Here is a 12,718-nt window from a genome sequence, read left to right as displayed (position 1 = left end):
AAAGATATAAGTAGCCTTCAAAAAGGCGAGCTCAAGCAACTTAGCTCTCATTCCCTCTGCAAATCTGGAGCCATTTTCCTTGTTATACAATCTTTTGCTGGCCAAGACAGCACTTCTTCTCCTAATATCACCTCTGTTAATAGCGAGTTTATCACTTTTCACTATTGTTCTAAAATATTTGATAAACTCCGAATAGAGTCAGTCATTCGTGACTCTAGGATCTTGACTCTTCTCCCTCCAAACCTTACGCCTTTCCTTCCCTTAAAAGTTTACTATAAGTACGATATTCCTGTCGGGCGTAAGCTTTTTAATTATAATAGATTCCTTAAATCACTTGATAATACTACTATTTCCTCCATCCTGGAAGGTGATTGCCCCTGTTCCAGTAACCCTTATTGCTATCAGCCTCGAGGCCACATCATCACCGGTGACCCTGCTTTCATTGAGCACGAGGATTTAAGAGGCATCATGAGTTACGGTACCAAATTTAGGGAACCTGTGTCTGTTCCTCCTGAGCAAATCTTGGAGAGCCTCAACGAGTGTTCAGCCAACTTCGCCACCCGTATGGCTAGGAAACATGGACTTTCATGTTTGGAATTCCAGGATTGGAAAGATGAGGTCTCCCGGATCTTCACCAATCGCCTTAACTTCCTCTCCTCCTCCCCTAATAACTTCACTCCCTACAATTCCATTCTACAAAGGGATGATGTTAAATCTTATCTCGACAGTCTTTCTTCTTCTTTTATTATTTGCTCCGTAGATAAAGCTTCAAATAATTATGTTTTTGTCTGCAAGAAGTTTTATCTTTTAACCCTTCTCAACGAACTTGGCTACGATCTCACTTCTCTAGAGTGTCGTGGCAATTCTACTTATCATCCGGTTAACTCTGTAGAGGATGATATTATTCAGGAACATGTGAACTTCATTAAAGATAACTTTAATATTCGTGTTTCTGAGGACAACCTTTGTCTACCGAGAATCTTTTGGATTCCTAAACTTCACAAGAATCCTTATAAGTCTAGATTTATAGCTGGGGCCAGTAAATGTACCACTAAGCAGATATCAGTTGTAGTCAACAAAGCTTTAAAAGTTTTAAAAGAATACTTTTCCAAATACTGCAACTCTATCTACAACAATACTGGAATTAACTGCGACTGGAGCATTAACAGCTCTAAACAGTTCCTGGAAAGGCTGCCTAGACTAGAGATTTTTAATATGCAGGTATACGACTTTACCACTCTGTATACCAATCTAGACCTTCAGGTTGTACAGTCACTGCTTTTCGAGCTAATAGATCTCCTCTTTAGTAATACGAATAAATTTATTTGTGTTTCTCTGTATAAGAACAACAATTTTTTCTCTAAAAAGGAATATAACGGATACTTATGTTTTTCTGCTGATAAACTCAAAACAGCTATTACATTTATTCTGTTTAACACTTTTGTTTGTTTTGGGGATCAGATTTTAAGACAAACGAAAGGCATTCCTATGGGAGGGAATTCTAGTAGCCAGTTCGCTGATCTTTCGCTAGGGAAGTGTGAATTCAACTACATGGCACGCCTAATCAAAGAAAAGAAGTTCGGTCTCGCTAAGCTCCTCTCAAGAAACTGCAGATATGTCGACGACCTCAACACCATGAACTATTTGCATTTCTCTAACCTAATCAGGTCCATTTATCCACCTGACCTGCTTATGGAGAGGAGTGGAGACGACAATAAGTCCGTAAACTATCTCGACATCAACATCTCGATGAATAACTCCGGACACGTCGCCACCAAGCTTTACAACAAACTTGATGACTTCAACTTTCCTGTGGTCATGTACACATTTCCTAACAGTAATATTTCCTCTTCTGTTGGTTATAATGTTTTTTACGGTCAGGTCCTTCGTTACTCTTCCATTATCTCTGACCTTGATTCTTTTCTGTGTTCTACCAACACCCTTTATAGGACACTTCTTTCAAGATGTTATAATGACAGACTCCTGAAGAGTAAATTCAGAAAGCTTCTGAAAGACCGACCTAGTATTCTGTACAAATACAGTATACTTGATGTCAGCGACATCCTTGACATCACATTTAACGTGAACAGGTGATCACTGACGAGTGATTGCTAGGGGGTCTTGGCACATTAAACCGGTACAGGTATTAAACCCCCGAAACCGGTGTGCCAAGTCATCTGCTGATGATGTTCACATAACATTATTTCCTCTCTCCTTTATTCCTTCCGTCTTTTCTTAAACTTACAGTTCAGTTACTTTATTTCACCAGGTCTACCTAAGGATCAATTATTCTTTGGTGGGGTTTCACTTCTGGTATTGGCTTCATTCCCGTTCCTTTTCCTTATTCTTTATACTTATTTTTTATATAGTTTAATGAGATTGTTCGTGTAGATGGTGATGAAATGGTGAAAGAATACTCATATCGTCAGTATGAAGAAAACTCGGATCTTCAGATGTGCGCTTAGGAACCCCAAATACGAATTAAATAGTTTTCAATGTTCAATTACAGATTGGAAATGTTTTTGATTTTATCACGTTAGGTATATAATATTTTGTATGATTATGTTACAACTGGTTGACGTTAGTTATAACTAATGATTATAAATAAACAAACACATATATCAAACACATGAAATGATTTATAAGCATAAATTAATTCAATCGTTTTTCAACAGTTTTAAAGTTAAGTTACTGTGTACTGTGTAGCCCTTTTCAATGATTTAAAGTTTTAATCTTGAGAATGTTCTAAAACATATCATAAACATTAAACTAATATTATGCTAATACAAAAAGGTGAAAGGAAACGTTTTTAAATATTACTAAAGTAATAATATTTAATTTATCTGTAGCTTAATATGTAAGCTTAGTTAAACTTTATAAAATCTTATTTATATTTATCTATGTACCTTTATGATGGCCGAGGAGTGTCATTTTGAAAATTTTAGAAAGATTTTAAAAATGAGACTCCTCGGCTGGTCATGGCCGAGCAGTACCAAACAATATGACAATCAAATGAGTCTCCTCGGCCATGGCCGAGCAGTGTCAAGACCAAATAATATGACCGAGCAGTACCAAACAATATAATTATTTGCATTATTATGGGTTATACAATTTTAACTTTTTCATCAAAAGCTGCGAATTTTAATTTTGTAATTCTAAATTTATTTGTCCGTTGATAAAAGATGGATGATGCAGATGATTAATCATTTTAGCGCTAATTTCGGCCAGCACAATTTTCTTCAAACAAATAGATATTAAGTATCCTTCCCGACCTCTGATTGCAACAAAAATTGGTAAGCTTAATCATAGACTTACAAGGAAAGTGTCCGAAAAGTTTAAAGCATATCCAACCATCAGACATTATGTTACAGCTAAAAGCAGCGTATTTTGCCCCATTTTGATTATTATATCAACTCCGATATCCACCAAATTTATCGGACAGCTGTGAAAGCCCTATTGGAAGGTTGTCGCCAATTTTCAGAATGATCTCATTCAAGAAACTGAAGATATATCCAAATAATACGACAAAAATTAACGAATTTGGTCAAATTTGGTCAAATTACGCGACTTTTACAGCTAATTTTGCTCCAAAAGCCGCGCACCATCAAATATGGCACCTAGGCGAAACTCACTGATCTTTCTAAAAAGGTATGACAAATTTGGTATTGTGAAAATTCTCACAGTCTCTAGAAAACAATGGAGCAAAAATTTTTAAAATCCGAGCAAGTTTATTTTTATGGTGCACCCCCCTACTCTAGCTACAAGGGCATTGAACGACTATCCGAAAACTTTAACCCTACCCTTCTAATCTGATCCCAGCCCTAACCTGCATTTGTACAATAATTGTTGTGACCCAAACCCAATCCCCAACAAAAGCATTCACTGAAACCCTAACGAGAAATTATACCAACTTCCTTATTAATAAGGTCATTTCACGTGATCGAGACAGTTTTTCGCCAATATCTTTGATCTTGCCAAGGGAGCACTTTAACCTTATGTCATGGCAATGGGGGGGGGGGTGATTCAGAATCAGCGTCCGAAAATACATCGATTCAAGCTGGTCTTAACTGTCATGTCGGGGGCCCTTTTAGAAAACTTTCGAAGATCGACTGTAATATAATTTAGCACGCTCGTTTAGAAAGTTCAAATACGCCAGGCTAGCTAGCTATCATTGCATTTGCTATGTAAATGTTTATAAACATATTAGCCTGAGATCCCCAGGTAAGATGTAGCGCGTGGACCGTATGCAGGGCCTTAATTCTGCTCATCATGCTTTCCAGTTTTCACTATCATGGCATGGCATGGCAGGATTATATAAATATTACTTGACAGACCAGTCTCTATCATACTGAACGTTTTTAAATACTGTGCGTTACCTGGGAACCACATGCTAATTTTTGTCATTTGTACTTCATAATAACAAATTGTCCATTCACAGGAGAGCCAAAATGCAAAAACTGCAGCTAACTGCTGCTTAACGGGTGATACTTGTAAAATATCTGTTCCAACTCGGCGCGCGTCCTGGTACTGGTAGGTTGTAAACCTACAAACTGCTGCTCACTGGCTGCTGACTGTCGCCTGCGCACCATTTGCAGCGGTTAGCAGCAGTTAGCAGCTGCAGTTAGCAGCAATTAGTAGCAGTGTGCGGGTGCAGCAGTTAGCATGATGGCAGCAGTTGCGCGCGGCGTGCGCTGTGCATGGTAAAAACTAAAAACACACACGCATAAAACTGCTATACTGCTCACTGCTGTTAATTGCACTTAGCTAGGCGCCTTGCTGTGCAATGTGCATTGTTAATGAACTAATTATTTAATAAATTTGCATTTTGCATTTATGATTAAAACATTGTATCACGTTGTGACCCCAACGGTCAGTTTCACTATGGTTTCACCCCTGTAGAGTTTCTACGATACAGGGGGAGCCGCGGCACTCGTGCGCGGCGGGTCATACAACGTATGACAATTAAAACATGCAAACGCGAACTTCACATAGCCATGTCACATTCGTATACGCGTACTGCGTGAAGCGCTTGTTTCTGCAAGCGAGAAGGCTCTCCGGCTTTGGTTAGAGCCCTCTAAAGCAAAACATGAACGTCTAAAATTAAATATTTTTAAAAATAATGTCTTACAAAATGTTGTTTCACATGCTTGAAAATTATTCGCATGCGTCAATTTTTAATGTTTAAAAACAATTAAAAATATATGATATAGTATAGTGCGTTGTAAAGTAAAACAAAAAGCGGCAGTACCCTAATGCCTAAGGCGCTGCAATTGGCAATTAGCAATGTTAAAATTAACAATAATCAAAAAGCCGTTTTAAATTATTATTTCAATTAAGCACCGCACAGTTGATTCACAATGTCAATTCTTCGCATTTGATCCCGCCGATCTGTGGCGTTGCGATCAGAAGATGCGCGACGCGGCCAGTAGTGCATCGAGTTAATTGACGATGTCAATTCATGGCAGCTCGGCGCGGCATTGTAGCGCGATGCACTACTGGGTCGCGCGCGCATCAAATAATGCTTCTCGCAACCGCTTAAGCAGATCGGCGAGATGCGAAGGATTGACATCGTCAATCAAGGCGCGGCACAGTAGCGCATTTCGCCGATCTAGCTGTGAGAAGCCTCATTGAGTGCGCGGCGCGGCACAGTAACGCATCGCGCTACAATGCATCGCGCTACAAACAATTAACCGCACAGCTAATATTTGATTCACGATGTCAATCCTTCGCATCTCGCCGATCTGCATACGAGAAGCACTACAAAGCTAATATTAAATTGTAATAATGGCAAATGGGCCGAATCAAAATAAAAAGTTTATGCAGTCATTGCAACGTAATTTTATAACTTTTTTTATTAATATGGAGATAAATTTAATTAAAATAAAGCAAATAAAAATGTTACACCCTTTATATTATAAAAAGCGTTGTAGTACGATGCATAGGATACAAGGATACAAGGATACAAGGATACAAGGATACAACAAGGATACAAGGATACAAAAGTGATAATTATTTTATTGAGTTCACAATAGTTATAATTCTGAAATAATTTAAGTTACACACTTCTAATCATTTACAAATGTGTAGGGATAAAATAGAAATGTTATAATATAATGCTATTTTCTTTAAGTAAATCAAATTTGTATGGTTCATGAGTTTATTTTGAGTTCCTAGAGCATTATGCACTTGCCAGTATTTGAGTGGAAATCTGGGCTCTTATAGTAGGCTGTATATTGTTCGTTCACAGAGAGAATTGAATGGATTGCTCTTGCTGTGGCAGTAAATTTGGTAGGATCTAGATTTTTGTTGGAGAGCAGACCGGCTAGGTCAGTGATGTTTTGGGGATAAAAGTTGAATTTTTCCCTAACTGAGGAGTAAAGCAAACAGTCAATTAATACATGGCTTTCGTCCTCGATAGGTTTGAGCCCTTTACTGAAAAAGCAGTAAGTGCACCAACGTTCTTCTCTTGGTACAAGAGGGGTTTCGTATCTGCCCCTTTCAACGTAGAGGTTGTGGCAGCTGATACGAAACCTTGTCAAGCTTTTTCGAAAATCAGGTACTTTGATTATTCGTAGGTATGCCTCTGGTTCAAAATCATGTTTAATTAAGTTATAGAATTCTAGTTTTGGTGAGGAGGCCTTGGCAGATTTCCAGGTATTCACGAATTCTTCCCTCATATTATGACTGATTTGGGTGGAGAGCTTAGATTTTGATGAAGATGAGTGGGGGAAGTTCAGTTAAACAAAAATTTCAGTTAAACAAAAATTTCAATTTTATGCCATTTATTACAGATTAAACAAGTTTACAATAAATCAATTTGATATTTAACGGAATCCTAATTCAATGTGCAGTATGGTTGTCACTCTTTAAATAGATTAGATATAGGTTGACGGGGCAAAGGAGTGTGCGTGCTGTTCGCTATTGCTCACACCAAACGGCAACCTAGTAAATGTTTTGTATGAACACCGGTCTCCATCACGACACAAAATTAGGATTGTCGAATTTATTGTATAACTATTAGTGCAGTGGAGGTAGCGGTGTGGTGCATTAATAGAGTGACAGCCTACTGATTTAGAGTTGTTTTTAAGTGAGCATAATGGGTGTATTTTTGGATCTAATGGCAACTTTAAAATTTGTTCTTTTAATCATTTATTAAATATCAGTTTAAAAATATATAAATCTGGAATCTGTTCACTCTGTGAACCAGTCCTATAAAAATTTCAAAAACCCTCCTAAATTAAATATTAAAAACGTCTCAGTAATGGAAATAGTCATACAATTAAGAAATTATCCAAATTCTTAATATCTACCTAAGAGAAAAATACCTACCTAAGTCAATTTCTACCTGTAATACACTATTTATATTAGGTTAAATACATAGGTGGTGGAGTCAGCACACATTTACAAAAATCAAAATTGTTTAATAGGAGGAGCCTGTGGGCCGAGATCACTGGATTAAATTTGATGAAGGGGATTGTTTTCAAATGACAGCTGCATTATGTCATAATCGCTTGTGGTCCATGCCGAATCATTATAAGCATGTTGCAGCTTTAGAAGTGCCTTTTTCAGGCGACTTTTAGCAAGGCTAATCTTGTAGGAGTAGTCAAAGAGCTTAAGTTTAGGTGCAATTGTGTTCCAAATTTTGGTGGATCTTGATATAAAGTCATTAGATGGGAGTTGTGAAATGATAGTGGTTTCCTTTCTAGAAGATGACTGATAATGCTGTTGCAGTGATGCTGGGCACCTTAGTTTTAGTATTTTAAAAACTTCCATAAATGTGTGATATGTATATAAATTTTTGAAAGCCAGGATGTTTTGTTGCTTGAAAAGTGGTTTACAGTGCTCTAGTTGGAAGAATGTATGGTCAAGTGCCTGGCTGTCAAACTCTCTTGTTCTTGCACATGTAAGGAACTTGTTTAGGTATGCCTCTTTATCACCAAAGAGGACCCGTACACAGTGCTTCTGAGACAGCCAGATACTTGCTGTCCTAAAGAGTGCTGCATCACCCCAAACTGAGATACAATATGTGAGGTGGGATTCAAATAGTGTGTGGTAGAGGTCTTTATGGAGTTCCTTTGGTACAGAGTCCCTAATTCTATTTAAGGTGGCAGAGGCATAGTTTAACTTTCGTTTAAGTGCTGTTATATGAGGCCCCCAGGAAAGCTGTTCGTCAATAACAACTCCAAGAAACTTAGTTGCTTTGGTTTTTTTAATTGGAAAGCCATCAATATGGAGTTGAAGCGAATCTGGCAATTCTACTGGTTTACTAGCCTTTGGTTTAAAATGCATATAACAGCACTTTGACATGTTGATGTGAAGTTTGTTAAGGATCATATACTTTTTTATACAGCTTAGCAATTTGTTGCCTTTCTCATAAGCTTCTTCTACAGTTTTTCCATCAATAAAAATGTTGGTGTCGTCAGCAAATAGTATGAAAGTTCCTAAATCCGAGGAATTGGCAATATCATTTATGTATAGAAGAAAAAGGAGCGGTCCCAAAACAGAGCCTTGTGGAACTCCATATTTAATGATAAGGTTTTCGGATTTTTCATTAAGGACTTCTGTATACTGTGTTCTATTTGATAAGTAGCTTTTAATAAGACAGTTTGCATTGCCTCTTATTCCATACCTATCTAGTTTTGTTAGGAGTGTACTATGGTCGATTGTATCAAATGCTTTACTCAAATCTATAAATATTCCTAGAACATGGTTTCGTTTTTTTATGCTATCTTCAATAATCCTAACAGAGTAGTTAACAGCATGGCTAGTAGAATGGGACTTGCGGAAGCCAAATTGGTTTTCATCAAGGATATTTTGTGACAGAGCGAAACTGTAGATACGGCTGTATATCACTTTTTCAAATATCTTACCAAATATAGGCAGTGTAGAGACAGGTCGGTAGTTTCCTACATCCTCTTGGTTTCCTTTCTTAAATATGGGAGTAACTTTCCCAACTTTCAAAACATCAGGAAATACCCCGCTCATCATGAGTTTGTTGAAATGTTGGGCTAAAACAGGGCAGATTAAATGAGCTGACTTTTTGATTATACGGATCGGAATATCACTAGATTTGCCATTTTCCAACTTGGAAATTATTTCCATGAGCTCAGTATGTGAACAGTCAGATAGGAATATAGAGTTATTGTTGGATGGCAGGAGGTAGTCTTCAAATGTTGAAAATTCAGAAGCCTGTATAGGCAGGTCAGCTATTGATTCATTTAGAGTGGAGGCAATTGAGTTAAAGTATTTGTTGAACTCGTTTGCAATAACCCTTCTATCTGTTATTTTTCTGTTGTCGATTATAAATGAGGGTTTTATAGTTTTTTTACACTTCCCTCTAAGTTCATTAATGATCTGCCATGTCTTCTTACGGTCGTGCTTATTTTCTATGATTTGGTTGCAAGAGTAAGTATTTTTTGCAGAGTTAATTACAGATTTGAGGATCCTTCGGTATACTTTGAAGGTTTGTTCGAGAACATGGTCTCCATCAGGGTTTGCCTTAGTTTTAGATGTAATCCAGTTATCTTTTAATTCATGTTTTTTTTCAACGGCTGCTGAGATACTATCTGTTATCCAGGGGTTATTGATAGGATTCCGTTTAGTAGTTTTTGGCTTTACAAGTTTGCATGTTGCATCAAGTACACGATCAAATAATTTAGTAAAATCCGAGAATTCATGAGAAGTGTGGAGCTTTGAGAGGTCAGTGTTCAGTAGGGTTAGGAATTTATTAAGGTTGGCATTACTGAAGTCGTAGTACTGGACATGTTTTTCACTTTTTGGACCAACCTCAAATTCGATGTCAGTGAATTCAAATGTTGGAGCATGGTCACCAATTCTATCTGTTATACAACCTGAGAGAACACAGTTACCAGGGTCATTCGTGAGGATGTTGTCAATACAAGATGGTTTGCAATTTGGTCTCTCATGTGTAGGTATCGAAATAACGGGAGCAAAACCATTTCTAAATAAGCATTCTTCAAAAAGAGTATAGTTGCCATGACCAGCATCACCATTCACTTTAAGAAGGTCAACATTAAAGTCCCCCATTATACGTACACCAGATTTAGGGAGGAGTTTACATATGTGATCAAATGACTTAAGGAAATTATGAATGTCACCATTAGGAGGGCGATAGATGACCCCTGAGATGAGTGTGAGCTTGCTGGATGATTGAGTGATCTTAACAAAGATTGATTCAATATCAGGCGTGCAGTAGCCAAGATTTTCTATGACTTCTGCATTAAGGTGATTTGCTACATACAGGGCAACACCAGTCCCTTTCAGCTTGTTCTCCTGAGTGACCTGATAAAAACTGTTGTATTGCGGTATTCTGTATAGTTCTTTAAGAGGTTCATCTGTGTTTGTTTCAGCGATACCAATTACAGAGAAATTTAGTTCAATCCGTTTGAGTTCAACATTAAGACAATCGAAGTTGGTTTTGTTACCATCTAAGTTGACAAAGTAGGATGTGAATTTTGAGTGTGTGGATGAAGGATTACATGAGTTTTGAAGCTCCCTGACTACCCTATTAAGATCAGTTGTAGAGTAGCTCTGACATTGGTCTAGAACATTCGAAATTTTTTGAATAGTTTCGTCATCACATCCACCTTCATCATCGTAGAATTTATCACCACCATCACTAATCATCCCAGAGAAGGGGTTGTAGCGTGGTATCACGTTCAGTGAACAAACCTTACATACCCATAGACCATTGGTGGGGCAGAAACCTGCTGCTTTAAAACATTTAGTATGAATAGCTGTCCGACAGGCTTCACATTCCAGTAGGGGCTGCCCAATGTTGATGGGCCTTGAGCATGGCTCACAGACCTCCTTAATTAATTTCATGATCATAGTTATGTGTCGGTTAGGTTGGACCAGTGGATCCAACCCTCTGTGCTGACTCCCTAGACACCTTTTCCTTCAGAAACACACAGTTTTTCATGTGGCTTACAAACTTAGCTAAACCTCTACTTCCTAAGTGAATCGTGTCGTTACCCCTAGTGAACTTAACCGATAATAGCTTATTGTTATCTAAAAAACCATACATACCCTGAAACCAAATATTAGGAAAACAGTTCTTTATCATGTCCTGTACCAAGTTGTTGTAGAGCATTATATTTTTATTCATTTCATGGATTCTTGATGGTAAAACAGGTACAACAAAAATGTTAGTAAGTGGACACAATTGACGTATTTCAGTTAGTTTGTTCTTTAAAGTTGACACTGTCTCGTGGATATCTGAGACATTTCTTACGTTTTCACAGCGTAGATCGTTGGTACCACACATAAGGAAAGCGTTGGAGAATCCAGCACACAGGTGTGGATCGATGTCTTTGACACGGGCAGCCTTGACTCGTTTACCAGGGAAGGAATGACCAACTTTACCTGCACCATCCCCAAAGTTGACATCTTTGGTATTCGAATCACCGATTAAAACGATGCTTCGTCGAGACTGGCTGCTGAGAGATCTGAAGGTGATCGAAAATCTCTCCTCTGTTGGGTTATCATCAGGTAATTTTGGCACACCGTGGCGGGTACCAATTTTGTGAAGACCTTGTCATAGTGTAAAGTGAGTTAGACTTCACATCAAGCTCAATAGGATCTAGGTCTTTGTCTTGTTTGGATTCAAAAAGCACAGTTCTAGTCGCACCAATTGAGATCGTGACGATTTTCGAGTTGGCAAGAATAGTGGATTCATCATCAGAATGCATAGCTAGGTAGCTTTGGGATGGAGAGAGTCTGTCTGAGGAAGGGTAGTGGTTAATGAGGACCGAGTTTGGCTTGTGCTCGAGTTGTAGTTCTGAGGAGAACCTGTCAATAATAGAAACAAGTTCAGGTGGGATAGGCTCGTGTTCTTTAGGGGGCTGGGAACCAGTGTAGCTGTAGGGCTCTCCATACAGCCGGACGCTGTGGCCATTCTCTTCGATGAAGTCTCCAGAGTCCTTCAGATAACCTAGAAGGTCTCCTACACTGCTCAGTTCCTTGTCTGTCAGGTATAACTCTTTGTACTGCTCGTAAGGCTGTTCAGGACATTTTAGATTTCTTTTGGTGGGTGATGGAATAACAGGTCTAGGTTGTTCTCTGTAGTTAAGCTGAGGGGATGCATTTGTTCTTCCTTTGAACTCCTGAATTTCATTGTTAAGGTCTTCTAGTCGAGCATTCAGGGATGTAATGTCGACGCTCGGAATTGACCTTTCAATGGTTTCTTTAACTGATTCACTTATCTTCTGGAGCAATGAATTTTCCAGGAGGGTGCTCTCGTTGAGTTGAACTGCTGTGGCACAGGTAATGGCTTCTTCAGCAAGAATTTTTTCTTTTTTAGCAGATGGGTGGTTCTTAGGCCTAGGAAAGATGCAAGTGTAACACCAGGGACATAGCCATTTTTGGCTGATGCAGTCTAAATCACTCTGGGAGAGCTTATTGGTACCAGGTAGATTACCGCAAGAGGCATGCCATGATTGTTTACAGTCTGAGCACTGTATTACCCAGTCTTTTCCGTCTAGGGAACTGCTACATGGGCAAGAGGTCTTTTTAGTAGATTCTGACTTTTTCTTCGTCTGATCACTACTGTTTTTCTGCTCATTGGAGCTTGTTGAACTTGACTTGGGAGTAGTAGATTTGTTTGCGAGGGGACTGGCTTGTCCTCCTTTCGCCAGAGGACTTACACCACGTGGGCTTTGACGACGTTTGGCTTGTAGGTTCGAGGACTTCTGGGTGG

Source organism: Bolinopsis microptera, chromosome 12 (assembly GCF_026151205.1).
Source record: "Bolinopsis microptera isolate Bmic1 chromosome 12, MBARI_Bmic_1.0, whole genome shotgun sequence".
NCBI lineage: Eukaryota > Metazoa > Ctenophora > Tentaculata > Lobata > Bolinopsidae > Bolinopsis > Bolinopsis microptera.
Note: the sequence above shows the minus strand (reverse complement) of the source record.